Genomic DNA, 13,167 nt, shown 5'->3' with positions numbered 1-13,167 from the left:
GCATGTGGCGTTAACATGGACTTTGATGTTATATCCCTTCATCGGATGATTAATGGAATTTCCTTTAATGATGTTGTTGCAGCTTCCACAACTTAGACAGGGTTTAGTTCCTTTGAATGATTTGATTTGGGGTTTGCGTTGCTTGAGGATTTCCCCCATGTTTTGAGCTCTAGTATGTGCGAATATTGGAACTTGATCAAAGTCATGTTGGAAATCAGGTTCTGACCTCAGCATATTCCAGTGTTTGGTGATGATTCTTTTAAAGTTATGACTTTGGGTGGAAAATTTCGACACCGCTACTATACGAGCTTCCTCATGCTTTTCTGACGGTTTTAGTAGATCCTTTCTATCCATTACATCCACTTTTTTCCTCGCTTTGTCTATCACCTCAGTTGGATACCCTCTATTTGCAAATCTTGTGGCCATTTCATCCAAAGAAGTTTTCGCCTGTGTGCTGTCCGATGTTATTCTCTTGACTCTTGTCATTTGTGAATAAGGCAAATGTTGTTTTAGGCTTGGTTGGTGGAAGCTGGTGTAATGTAACATGTTATTCCTGTCCGTTTCCTTTCGGTATATTGTTGTTTCAAAGCCTTTGTTAGTTAAGTTGATTCTCATGTCCAAAAATGTTATCGACGACTCTGATGTTTCCCAAGTTAGTTGTATGCGGCTATCTTCCTGATTGAATTCACATAGTGCTGTTTCAAGTACTGTTTTGGAAGATTTCCATAAGATGAAAATATCATCTATATAGCGGACCATGAATTTTAAATTGTCCTTCCAGATCGGTTTAGAGAACATGTTGAGTTCTTCATAGCTTTGCATAAAAATATTAGCGTACACCGGGGCCGCCGAATTTCCCATGGCTGTTCCTGTCAGTTGTTGATACCATTGTTCGCCATATTTGAAGTAACTTTGGTGTAACGTGAATGTCATTAGTTCCATAAGGAAAACCTGAAAATCCTGTTTCAGATCTGTGTTTACTAGAGCTCTTTCAACAGCTTCCAATCCAAGGTTATGCGGTATTGAGGTGTACAGCGACCGTACGTCTGCTGTGCACATAAGCAATTTTTCACTCAGTTCAAAATGAATTTCATCCAATTTTTTTAAAAAGTCAGTTGAATCTTTGACAAATGTCCTCATGTTTCTTACTGTGGGTTGAAGGTGCTTGTCAATTAATTGACCAATTGGTTCATGAAGGCTTCCCTTCGTTGATACGATAGGTCGTAGAGGAGGGTCCAACAAGTTTTTATGTATTTTGGGTATCATGTAGAATACCGGGCTTTTTGGATTAGGATTCATTAGAAACTTCTTGGTTTTGATGTTGATGGTACCCATTTCGTATGCTCTATTTACAATGCTGTCTAGATTTTTAGAAAATTCACTGGTAGGATTCACATCAAGTAATAGGTAGGTGTTATTGTCTGACAGGTGTTCACGAACCTTCTCTTCGTACATGGAGTTGTTCATAATAACAAGGGCGCCTCCCTTGTCTGCTTTAGTGAATCTTATGTCTGTTTTGCTAGCCAGTTTCTTTAGGGTGTCCATATCCTTCCGTGTCATGTTTCTTTTTGACTTTTTATCGCAATTCAGTTGGGCTAGATCCTGTTTCACCATTTTTTCATACAAGTCCAAAATTTTGTGGCTTGTTGGTGCTTGAAAATTGCTGGAAATCCTTAATCCACACAGCTGATCTTCAGTTTCTTTATTTACTTGAGGAAGTACATGGTCAAAGTAATATCGAAGCCTGAGTTTACGCATGAGTTTGTAAAAACTTACTTCTAGTTCTAATGTGTTAGTATTGGTTGTGGGAACATAAGAAGTGCCACGTTGTAGTAAACTGAGTTCATATTCACTTGGGTTGAAGTTACTAATGTTGATAACCAATTGGTTCACGTCACTGTTTTCTTCTTGTCTTTGTCTTTCTTTGGGATCGTGGTGCTCCTCGTGTTGGGATGTTCCTTCTCTTTGTCCTTTTCTTTTGCCTTTTCCTCTCCTGGGTCGCCTTTTTGGGCCTGACCTTGCTCTAAAAAAGGACTCACTGTTGTTGGTTTGCTTGTCGTAGGTTGTTCGGTTTGGGTGTCATCTTGTGACCTCTCTCCTGATTGAGCTCTTGGTTCAGCCCGTGTTTGTTCTCTCTGACTTGAGCTTGGTTGGTGTCTTTGAAATCTTTGGGAAGTATCACTGCCTGAGGAGGATGTATCAGTATTAGGAGTATATGGTCGATTCCTTCTTTTTTGGGCGTAAATATCTGCCCATGTATATACCTCCCCCAACTTGTAGTCGAGGGTGTCCCTTTTAAATTTTCGAATTTTCCTCTCATTAATTTCTTTAGTGTGTTTTTCCATCTGTGCTTTGATGTCATTCAGTGTCTGTGATAATTCGTCCTCAGTTAGCATTTTTGATAACTCATTTGAAACTTCTCCTATTTCTTTTGTTAGTTCCTCCAAAATTCCTGATAGTTCCTCAATTATCAGTAGGATGAGGTCCAGTGAACACTTATTGAGGATTGCAAACCATTTGTCCTGGAATTGCTTAGAGTTCTTACAAAGCGAAGGTTTTAGGGAGATTCTTAGGCCTCTCGGGATGCGCTGTGCTCTATGATACTTTATCAGTGTGCTCGCATGGAGCTTTTGGTTTATTTGTCTTTTAGTTAAATAAATTAATTGTTTGACATTTTGTTCCTTGCCCCGGTTTGAGGGTTCCTGTGATAATTCTTCCCTTATTAGCGAATATATCCGGTCTGCTTCTGTCTCTTTAAAAGCAAAAGTCTCTGCCCTGGCATCTGTACTTTTTGTAATATCATCATAGTTGCTCATGGTTCTTTGGTGTGCTAGTATCATAGAGCACAGCGCATCCCGAGAGGCCTAAGAATCTCCCTAAAACCTTCGCTTTGTAAGAACTCTAAGCAATTCCAGGACAAATGGTTTGCAATCCTCAATAAGTGTTCACTGGACCTCATCCTACTGATAATTGAGGAACTATCAGGAATTTTGGAGGAACTAACAAAAGAAATAGGAGAAGTTTCAAATGAGTTATCAAAAATGCTAACTGAGGACGAATTATCACAGACACTGAATGACATCAAAGCACAGATGGAAAAACACACTAAAGAAATTAATGAGAGGAAAATTCGAAAATTTAAAAGGGACACCCTCGACTACAAGTTGGGGGAGGTATATACATGGGCAGATATTTACGCCCAAAAAAGAAGGAATCGACCATATACTCCTAATACTGATACATCCTCCTCAGGCAGTGATACTTCCCAAAGATTTCAAAGACACCAACCAAGCTCAAGTCAGAGAGAACAAACACGGGCTGAACCAAGAGCTCAATCAGGAGAGAGGTCACAAGATGACACCCAAACCGAACAACCTACGACAAGCAAACCAACAACAGTGAGTCCTTTTTTAGAGCAAGGTCAGGCCCAAAAAGGCGACCCAGGAGAGGAAAAGGCAAAAGAAAAGGACAAAGAGAAGGAACATCCCAACACGAGGAGCACCACGATCCCAAAGAAAGACAAAGACAAGAAGAAAACAGTGACGTGAACCAATTGGTTATCAACATTAGTAACTTCAACCCAAGTGAATATGAACTCAGTTTACTACAACGTGGCACTTCTTATGTTCCCACAACCAATACTAACACATTAGAACTAGAAGTAAGTTTTTACAAACTCATGCGTAAACTCAGGCTTCGATATTACTTTGACCATGTACTTCCTCAAGTAAATAAAGAAACTGAAGATCAGCTGTGTGGATTAAGGATTTCCAGCAATTTTCAAGCACCAACAAGCCACAAAACTTTGGACTTGTATGAAAAAATGGTGAAACAGGATCTAGCCCAACTGAATTGCGATAAAAAGTCAAAAAGAAACATGACACGGAAGGATATGGACACCCTAAAGAAACTGGCTAGCAAAACAGACATAAGATTCACTAAAGCAGACAAGGGAGGCGCCCTTGTTATTATGAACAACTCCATGTACGAAGAGAAGGTTCGTGAACACCTGTCAGACAATAACACCTACCTATTACTTGATGTGAATCCTACCAGTGAATTTTCTAAAAATCTAGACAGCATTGTAAATAGAGCATACGAAATGGGTACCATCAACATCAAAACCAAGAAGTTTCTAATGAATCCTAATCCAAAAAGCCCGGTATTCTACATGATACCCAAAATACATAAAAACTTGTTGGACCCTCCTCTACGACCTATCGTATCAACGAAGGGAAGCCTTCATGAACCAATTGGTCAATTAATTGACAAGCACCTTCAACCCACAGTAAGAAACATGAGGACATTTGTCAAAGATTCAACTGACTTTTTAAAAAAATTGGATGAAATTCATTTTGAACTGAGTGAAAAATTGCTTATGTGCACAGCAGACGTACGGTCGCTGTACACCTCAATACCGCATAACCTTGGATTGGAAGCTGTTGAAAGAGCTCTAGTAAACACAGATCTGAAACAGGATTTTCAGGTTTTCCTTATGGAACTAATGACATTCACGTTACACCAAAGTTACTTCAAATATGGCGAACAATGGTATCAACAACTGACAGGAACAGCCATGGGAAATTCGGCGGCCCCGGTGTACGCTAATATTTTTATGCAAAGCTATGAAGAACTCAACATGTTCTCTAAACCGATCTGGAAGGACAATTTAAAATTCATGGTCCGCTATATAGATGATATTTTCATCTTATGGAAATCTTCCAAAACAGTACTTGAAACAGCACTATGTGAATTCAATCAGGAAGATAGCCGCATACAACTAACTTGGGAAACATCAGAGTCGTCGATAACATTTTTGGACATGAGAATCAACTTAACTAACAAAGGCTTTGAAACAACAATATACCGAAAGGAAACGGACAGGAATAACATGTTACATTACACCAGCTTCCACCAACCAAGCCTAAAACAACATTTGCCTTATTCACAAATGACAAGAGTCAAGAGAATAACATCGGACAGCACACAGGCGAAAACTTCTTTGGATGAAATGGCCACAAGATTTGCAAATAGAGGGTATCCAACTGAGGTGATAGACAAAGCGAGGAAAAAAGTGGATGTAATGGATAGAAAGGATCTACTAAAACCGTCAGAAAAGCATGAGGAAGCTCGTATAGTAGCGGTGTCGAAATTTTCCACCCAAAGTCATAACTTTAAAAGAATCATCACCAAACACTGGAATATGCTGAGGTCAGAACCTGATTTCCAACATGACTTTGATCAAGTTCCAATATTCGCACATACTAGAGCTCAAAACATGGGGGAAATCCTCAAGCAACGCAAACCCCAAATCAAATCATTCAAAGGAACTAAACCCTGTCTAAGTTGTGGAAGCTGCAACAACATCATTAAAGGAAATTCCATTAATCATCCGATGAAGGGATATAACATCAAAGTCCATGTTAACGCCACATGCAACACCAAAAATGTCATTTACGCACTGAAATGCCCGTGCGGAAAACTATATGTGGGTAAAACGGAAAGAAGCATTAGAACACGATTGACGGAACATAAATCGAACATTAGGCTCAAAAGTGTAAAGTCCACCGTAGCTGCCCACTTCACTGAGGCAAAACATAACATCTCACAATTACAATACATGGTGTTGGAAACAGCAGAAAAAATAGAAGGAAGAGACAATACTAAACACCTACTACAACGTGAGAACTACTGGATACATAAATTGTGCACGCAAAGCCCTAATGGGCTCAATGAACGGAGCGAACTGTCTTGTTACCTCTAATTGAACGGGCATCACTGTATGCCTGACTGTCCCCACCCGGGACTGGACTCCTGTGATACTATATACTGTGATGTTCACTTTGTTATAGTTTACTGTTTAATAATTGATTATGCAGTGTATGTTTATTTCACTTTTTTCTCCACCTGTCTGTTTTTTTTGGCTCTCACTGTTAAGTTCTACGATAGCACACCGCGATCGAGGGTAGATGTGTTTTGCAGGGCATATGAGGTTCGAATCCCAGTAGGGACGCTTATATATTTTTTCCTATTTTTTCCCGTTTTTATTTAAAAGTTTTAACATGTGTAAGCTTTAATAACGTTTGAACGTTATGTAGCACCAACTAGGATTGGAACATTGACTTCACCACTAAGAATAATGTAGTGGATGTTGCCGAGCCGACATTGAGCTCTGGCTTTGAGATGCGCTCCGAGTCACGTGAGCGGAGCAACGTCGAATAGTATTTTAGCTTGTTCGTATCCCGGGCAACCGTTTTGATAATGGAGTCGGAGAGGTTTTTGCTGAACTACACGCCGAGATTGTGACAATGAGGTCAGTGTGTTCTGAGAACGACCGGTTATGCCAGTATTGAATCTTTAAGAACAGTGCTATTAGAACACTAAGTTTACACTCGTTTATTTTACAATATTTTTCCAGACATACCCTCCAAAGAGAAGAAAAGTGACACGTGAGTGTATGCATGCAACCTGATAAGGACAATTGCCTTTCATTATATTGTACCCATATGTAGACGTTTTCATTCTCCTATTTAGGAATGCACAGTTATCCTTTTATTTATGATGTTTTGTACTGATAAGACACATCACATTTATTTAGATAGTGACGTTTTCTTCACATTTCTGTTTTTTTCATAGTATTGATTCCCTGATGAAGGGCGTAATGATACCGCCCGAAATGCATTGGAATATTAAGAACATTTTGTCACTGATGTTGAAATTTTGAGAGAATAATGAATGGTTGAATTCAAGTCAAAACATTGAAAACATCCAATAAAATATCAAAAGTGAAGAAACACTAATTTTGTGGAATCCTCTGATTACAAGGGAGGAGATAAAGGAGTGCCCTAGGGGATGTCTCTAGTGCTCCACTAGAGACACAACGTGTTACTTTGTCTATCAGGCGCCCAGGGACGTTGGCCGCCACCCACGGAGCACCCAAAAAGGAACGAACAGTGTCATACACAGGTTGTGCACTCATTCCACAACACAGATATCCACTTATCTTTCCGCCATTTCTGTAGGCTGTAACTTTTTTTCTGCATTTACCAGTGTTTGTTCCGCATCTGCTTCTCCTATCAGTTTCCCGCCGCCGAAAAAGGGTTAACATCCACTTTGGTGGAATTATATTTTCATAAAGTTTTACCTTTTACTATTGCAGCATATTTATATAACGAATTATCAACCGGAGACATTAAGTGATTTGCATAGAATTACAGGATGTTGCACGGCCCCACCGAGACTCGAACCCAGATACCTAGCTCTCGAGTAAGCAGCCCTAGCTGCTGCTTTACATCTTCTCTACTCCTGTGTTATCTGTCAGTGAGCTCTTCACTTCTCCCGGACGATTATTGATGAAAACAGCTCTTTATTCATTACATAGGTGAAACCAAAGCATTCACAATGCTTGTTGAAACAGGGACAACCAAAACCTAGTCGATTATCTTCATGGAATCTCAAAGCCCACGTTTTGTAAGGTTCTGAGGCAGGTGATGGGTACATTGTTAACAAATGACCCCCAGACACAAATGCCATTCAGCCATTCAGTTTCATGCAACCACCCACTTTATTAGCGGTTATAGGTAGGCGGATCATTCTGTCAGGCCATCTTTTCAAAGTGAATTCTTATGTATTATTATGCAAATAGTTCAATGGATGGTTCTACCAAAGTTAAAATCCTCATTAGGTAAATCAGCCAAATATTTCATCCAATGCATTTATGCATGCAGATAATAATGCATTCCCATACATTCCAGGGGCACAAGATATACATTTTTACATGTTCATACTCAATTCTATTTTTTTACAAAATCAATAACTTAAGGCACGGATATAATAGGATGTGAGCATGGGATATAAGTGAATAATAGGAAATTCCCATCCATGGTGAAATTAATAGACTAGAAAGTTAACTAGATTTTGAACTTTGATGGCACCATCCGTTGGAATAATTGCATAATATTACAGAAGAAGTCACTGTGAAAAGATGGCGTGGCCGAATGACCCGCCTACCTATAATCGCAGATGAATTGGGGGGTTGCGTGAAACTTAATGTAACTCACAGTTAATAAATACAATTTCTGTATTTATCTGAATTTTAACCTAGGAGTTTGTGTAAGCAAAATGATTGGGAATTAAATTATTAATTGTCTGCAGCAATATAAAAACCACTACTCAAAGATGGCGCTGTATTAGTTCTGCCCACCCTCTAATTTAGACTGAATGTATAGAAATAAAAGAGGCATGAATGTGGCGGTCGCCAACATTGATGAAGGCGAACTCCCGAACTGCGTTCTTTCTGTAAAGTGTAAATAAATCCGCAAGAGGATTAAACTCTCCCGCGAATGCTGGTCTTTTTGAAATTGGAGCCTGGACATATACATATATATAAACAAAACAAAACAAAAAAAAAAGCAAAATGTTGCATCATGCAAGGACTTCTTAGCCAATTTACATGGAAAAAATATGTTTTAAATCATGTTTTAACAAATTTATTGTTTTAACATTCATTTTTGTGAATATTGGTTTGAAGTTTTAATAATGTATTCGTATTTCGTGGGTAAACATTTTTGCTGCTATAGTATTCAATATTTATTATTACATATTTATTTGTATTTATGGGATCCTTAAATATGAATGGATAAAATGCCAATATTCAGAATTATGTTAACACTGATTATTAAATCAGGTCACAAAATGTTTTACAAGATGATTGTCAAATGCAAAGATTTGGTTCAATATGTTTGCCATTGAAAGTATGTTTTCAGTGTCTATAAGACGGGAACCAGAACCTTCACTAGCATGCACTGTCCCTTTAAAGGGGTTAAATGCAGGAAAGCAGTGTCATGTGATCAAGGTCCGTGAGAACCGAAACGCGTAATGTCCGACAGAAAATAAATTAAACAATAAGCACTGAACTGTGGTCCTTGCCTGCTTACTGTATCGAGAATGGTGAACATCTGCGAGCAGCATACTAGGATATATATATATATATATATATATATATATATATATTCAATGAAAAAACCATTGGTTCTAGAACATATATAGTTAGGAATTTGCATTTACAAAACCTTATTTTACTCGCATAAAACCATTGAAATTCCATATATAGTTAGATGCGCTAACTATATATCGCGCACCCGCAATCCACTGCTGATGATGTCACATATTACATCATTCATGACATGGTTAGTGACATCACTGATGACATCACTGATGACATCTCAAATGACATCACTGATGACATCACTGATGACAACATCCAGTGACTGTTTGTTTCTGTAAAGTTAAAATATGTCTTACATATTGAAGAATGAGTGGATGTATAAGTGTCTGGATGAAGGATTTAGTAGGTGCATGACTGACTGTATGAGTGAGTGATTAAATGCGTCTCACTGAGTGCATGGGTTAGTGACTAAACTGTTTTAATTTGTGCATCATTATATCTGTTGTTCTACAAACTGCTGCATATGTTGATCAGTAGCTATATGAGTAACTGTATGGGTTATTCATTGGTTGTCCAAGTATTTGTATGGGAAACTGAGTGTGTGTGTATGGGTGGCTGGGAGGTGTGTGACTCTGTACATAGATGTGTGAGTAGTTGATTCACTAGATGTATGGGTTCAAAAGTGCATGTGGAAACAGCTGTATGGGCGGTTGACTGTGCATGAGTGTATTAGTGAGTGAATGGATATCTCAGTGCTACATGTCAAAGTAAGTACATATGTAAAACACAGTACATGTGAGAGTTGACATCTATAAATAACTGTGCATAAGAGCCAGTAAATGTGTGAGTGGCTGTATGGATCATTGTGAACATGTATCAGGGATTGTATAAGAGAGTAAAGTAAATATGTGTTAGTATATGTTTGAATAAGTAAGGTGTGTATAACTGTATAGTTGAGAAAATGGAGGTGTGATTGATTTTTTGCATAACTGACTAGGTGTGTGAGTAACTCCATGGATGAGTGACAGTCTGTGACTGTCTGTTTACACTGATTGTATCTAAGGTTATATTAGAGTCTGAAGAGGTTCATGGTATTATCACATGAATGATATCATCAGTGATGTGATCAGTCATGTCAAATGAGATGTTATCAGTGATTTTATCAGTGATGTCATTTGAGATGTCATCAGTGATGTCATCAGTGATGTCACTAACCATGTCATGAATGATGTAATATGTGACATCATCAGCAGTGGATTGCGGGTGCGCGATATATAGTTAGCGCACCTAACTATATATGGACTTTCAATGGTTTTATGCGAGTAAAATAAGGTTTTGTAAATGCAAATTCCTAACTATATATGTTTTATAACCAATGGTTTTTTCATTGAATTTTCAAGGTTTTGTAAATGCAAATTCCTAACTATATATGGACTATAACCTATGGTTTTTTCTGTGAATTTCAATGGTTTTTTAATAGCAAATATCAAAAGCTGTCAAATGTCAAGTACATGATAGGTAAAAACGTTTTCGTGTTTATGCACGCTCATGTGCTTTGAACGCTTCCCCCCCCCACTCCCCTCTTTTCTCTTAGTAGTACTCTCTCTTTGCAGATAGTGAAGGGTAGTTAACGCAGACCTTTACCCCCGTTGTAATCCGTCGTACCTGCTTGTCTCTCCATTTGATTGATTGTTATCCAAGCATTTACTGTTTTAGAATTGGTTCTCTTTGGATCATTCTCTATTTACAAACAAGCACAAAGTCGCAATACTCTGTTTAGTCTTTGCAGATAGTGAAAAATCGTGTAAAAAAATAAAAGTAATCGTGCAAAATCAGTAGACCACTAATTGGATCTCTTTTTGACCTCGCTAAAATACAAACATTAGGAACAACCCTTCATGAGAAATACGAAAATAGTGAAATGAACTGAGCTCCACACCATGAGGGCTGCAAGACAGCTCGGCTCCGTCACCCACCCCGCCCAAAATAACGACAAACCCTATGCAAATATTATAAATATAGACAACACACCAGCAAAGAAACAGGGTAAAACATTTTATTAAATAACTATTTACATAACTATTTTATACTTTTTGTTGCCCGATCCGGCTAGCTCAATCGATCGAGCATGAAACTCATGCACTGATAGCAAGCGTTGAGAGTTTGTAGAACGATGGCTTCAGATTTTCTACATACGGTGTAGTGGCGCGAACTGGGAGGGGGCGTTTGGATCCTGCCCCTTCCCCAAATAAGATTTTCATACGTGAGTGTTCGTTCATGCTTTTGGTCCCTGAGTTGCTTCGATGTCACTGCCTTACACAAATGGCATAAGTTCTGGATGTTGAGTGCCATACTTCAGAGTTCTAAGCAGCGCTTGTAACACTGTCTAAACCTTATTTGCACCTGCTGCAGCTTCACTATTCAAAGTAAGTGGGGTCCGTTTGTGGACCTGACTGCATTGGAAAACAATGTGATACGGTGCCTCCCTAAACCGCTTGACGGAGGCCCCCGAGGGGCGGTGAGATGGCGCGGACTGGGAGGGGGCGCTTGGCTCCTGCCCCCTCCCCAAGTCGTGTTGCCCTGGTGTGGCCTGAGATCGCCCCCAACATAGGCGGCCGGCTCCCGGGGTCCGGCGGAATTTTTTGCCTTTTGATGACTCTTCCATTCTGGACCTTGTCCCACAATCCGTTTGACCTGAAGACACGCTGTAGTGGGGCGCCCCTTTACCGTTTTAGTTGCCATTCCGCCCGCTTTTGGTACTCTGTGCCTCTTCCGCCATTCAGCTGTTTACCGCCCACTCTTGCGAATACAGCGTCTCGCTCACCATGTAGTTGAGTTGCTCCCGCTCTTAAGATTTAACAGAACTTTTTGGACTGCTGAAAGCGGTTGTATTCCGACCGCTGGTTGGTGAAGACTTTTTGACTATATTCTGGACCTGCGTTGTCGCGTAATGCGTCATAAGACGCGCCGCGTTAGCGCACCCGGAAGTGCTCCGGTGCGCAAGGCGCAGCTTCCCGGAAACGATCCAGAGCGCGCCGCGCAGCGCGTAACGTAAGCATAACAGGTCATGTGACTTGTTAATAAAACTTTTCATTGGTTCATTTTACTTTTGTTTTCCTAATGATGTAAGACTAGGTCATGTGACCTAAAAATAACACTTTTCATTGGATTAAAACATTTTTTTTCCCAAACGATGAAAGCCCCACCTTGTTTCTGGATGTTTCAGACTGAAGCTGGCGTCACCATGAGAGCACCACCATCTCGTAGCTCCGTCGTGGCCATTCCGCAAGCAATCATGGCAGCCGCTCCCCACCGGAAGCCTGCGGGAGTCGAGGGCCCCCAAGACTTTTGTACAATCTTCAAGGCTGAGGGGACGCTTTCGAGAATGGGACCCAAGCCCTGGCAGACAAGCGTCCGAGTTCCAAGGTGTCCCAGGGCCATTTTACTGGACCAGGCCCAAATCCGAAGAGCCGGCCGCCATTTTCAGAGTCCTGTGGCAGACGCCTATCGCTGCACCGCAAGAGTGGGAGCAACTCAACTACATGGTGAGCGAGACGCTGTAGCCGTAAGAGCGGGCGGTAAACAGCTGAATGGCGGAAAAGGCACAGTGTAGCAAAAGCGGGCGGAATGGCGACTGAAACGATAAAGGGGCGCCCCACTACAGCAGACGAGCCTCCGCCATGTGCTTCAAAACTGCATACGTATCTCGTGATATCAAGGTTGGGCAACCAGTACACAACAAGCAGTTACGAGTCCCATTTACACCGGCGCCATTTTAGGCGCGGCCGGGCAGGTCCAGGATCTAGTCAAACATAACAAATGAGGCTGACGTCTCTGAAGCAGTTGACGCACAGCAGGACATAGCAAATAAACATGAAGTCTCTAAAGCTGTTAACTCACTGCAGGACAAAACAAGTGAACCTGAAACCTCTGGAATAATTGTCGCTCAAAAGAACAACACACAAAACTCTGTAGAGCCTGAAGAAAGAAAAGCAGAAGGGCACTGTAGTTTCAGACACACTTAACACTAATGACTAAACAAAGATATCGTCTGTTTATGAAGCAGTTTTCATGTTCACAGAATTGACAAAGAAGTGTGCAGACACCAATGCTATTAAGAAACACATGGAAATCCCTAACGCATCAGCATTCTCGGAAAAGGTTGGCACAGATAACTGAAACAGCTAATATGGGTTTACTTACAGGGGACATCTTTTGTT

The sequence above is a fragment of the Lissotriton vulgaris genome, chromosome 3_1 (genome assembly GCF_964263255.1).
Source record: "Lissotriton vulgaris chromosome 3_1, aLisVul1.2, whole genome shotgun sequence".
NCBI classification, from domain to species: Eukaryota; Metazoa; Chordata; class Amphibia; order Caudata; family Salamandridae; genus Lissotriton; species Lissotriton vulgaris.
This window is presented reverse-complemented; position numbering follows the sequence as displayed.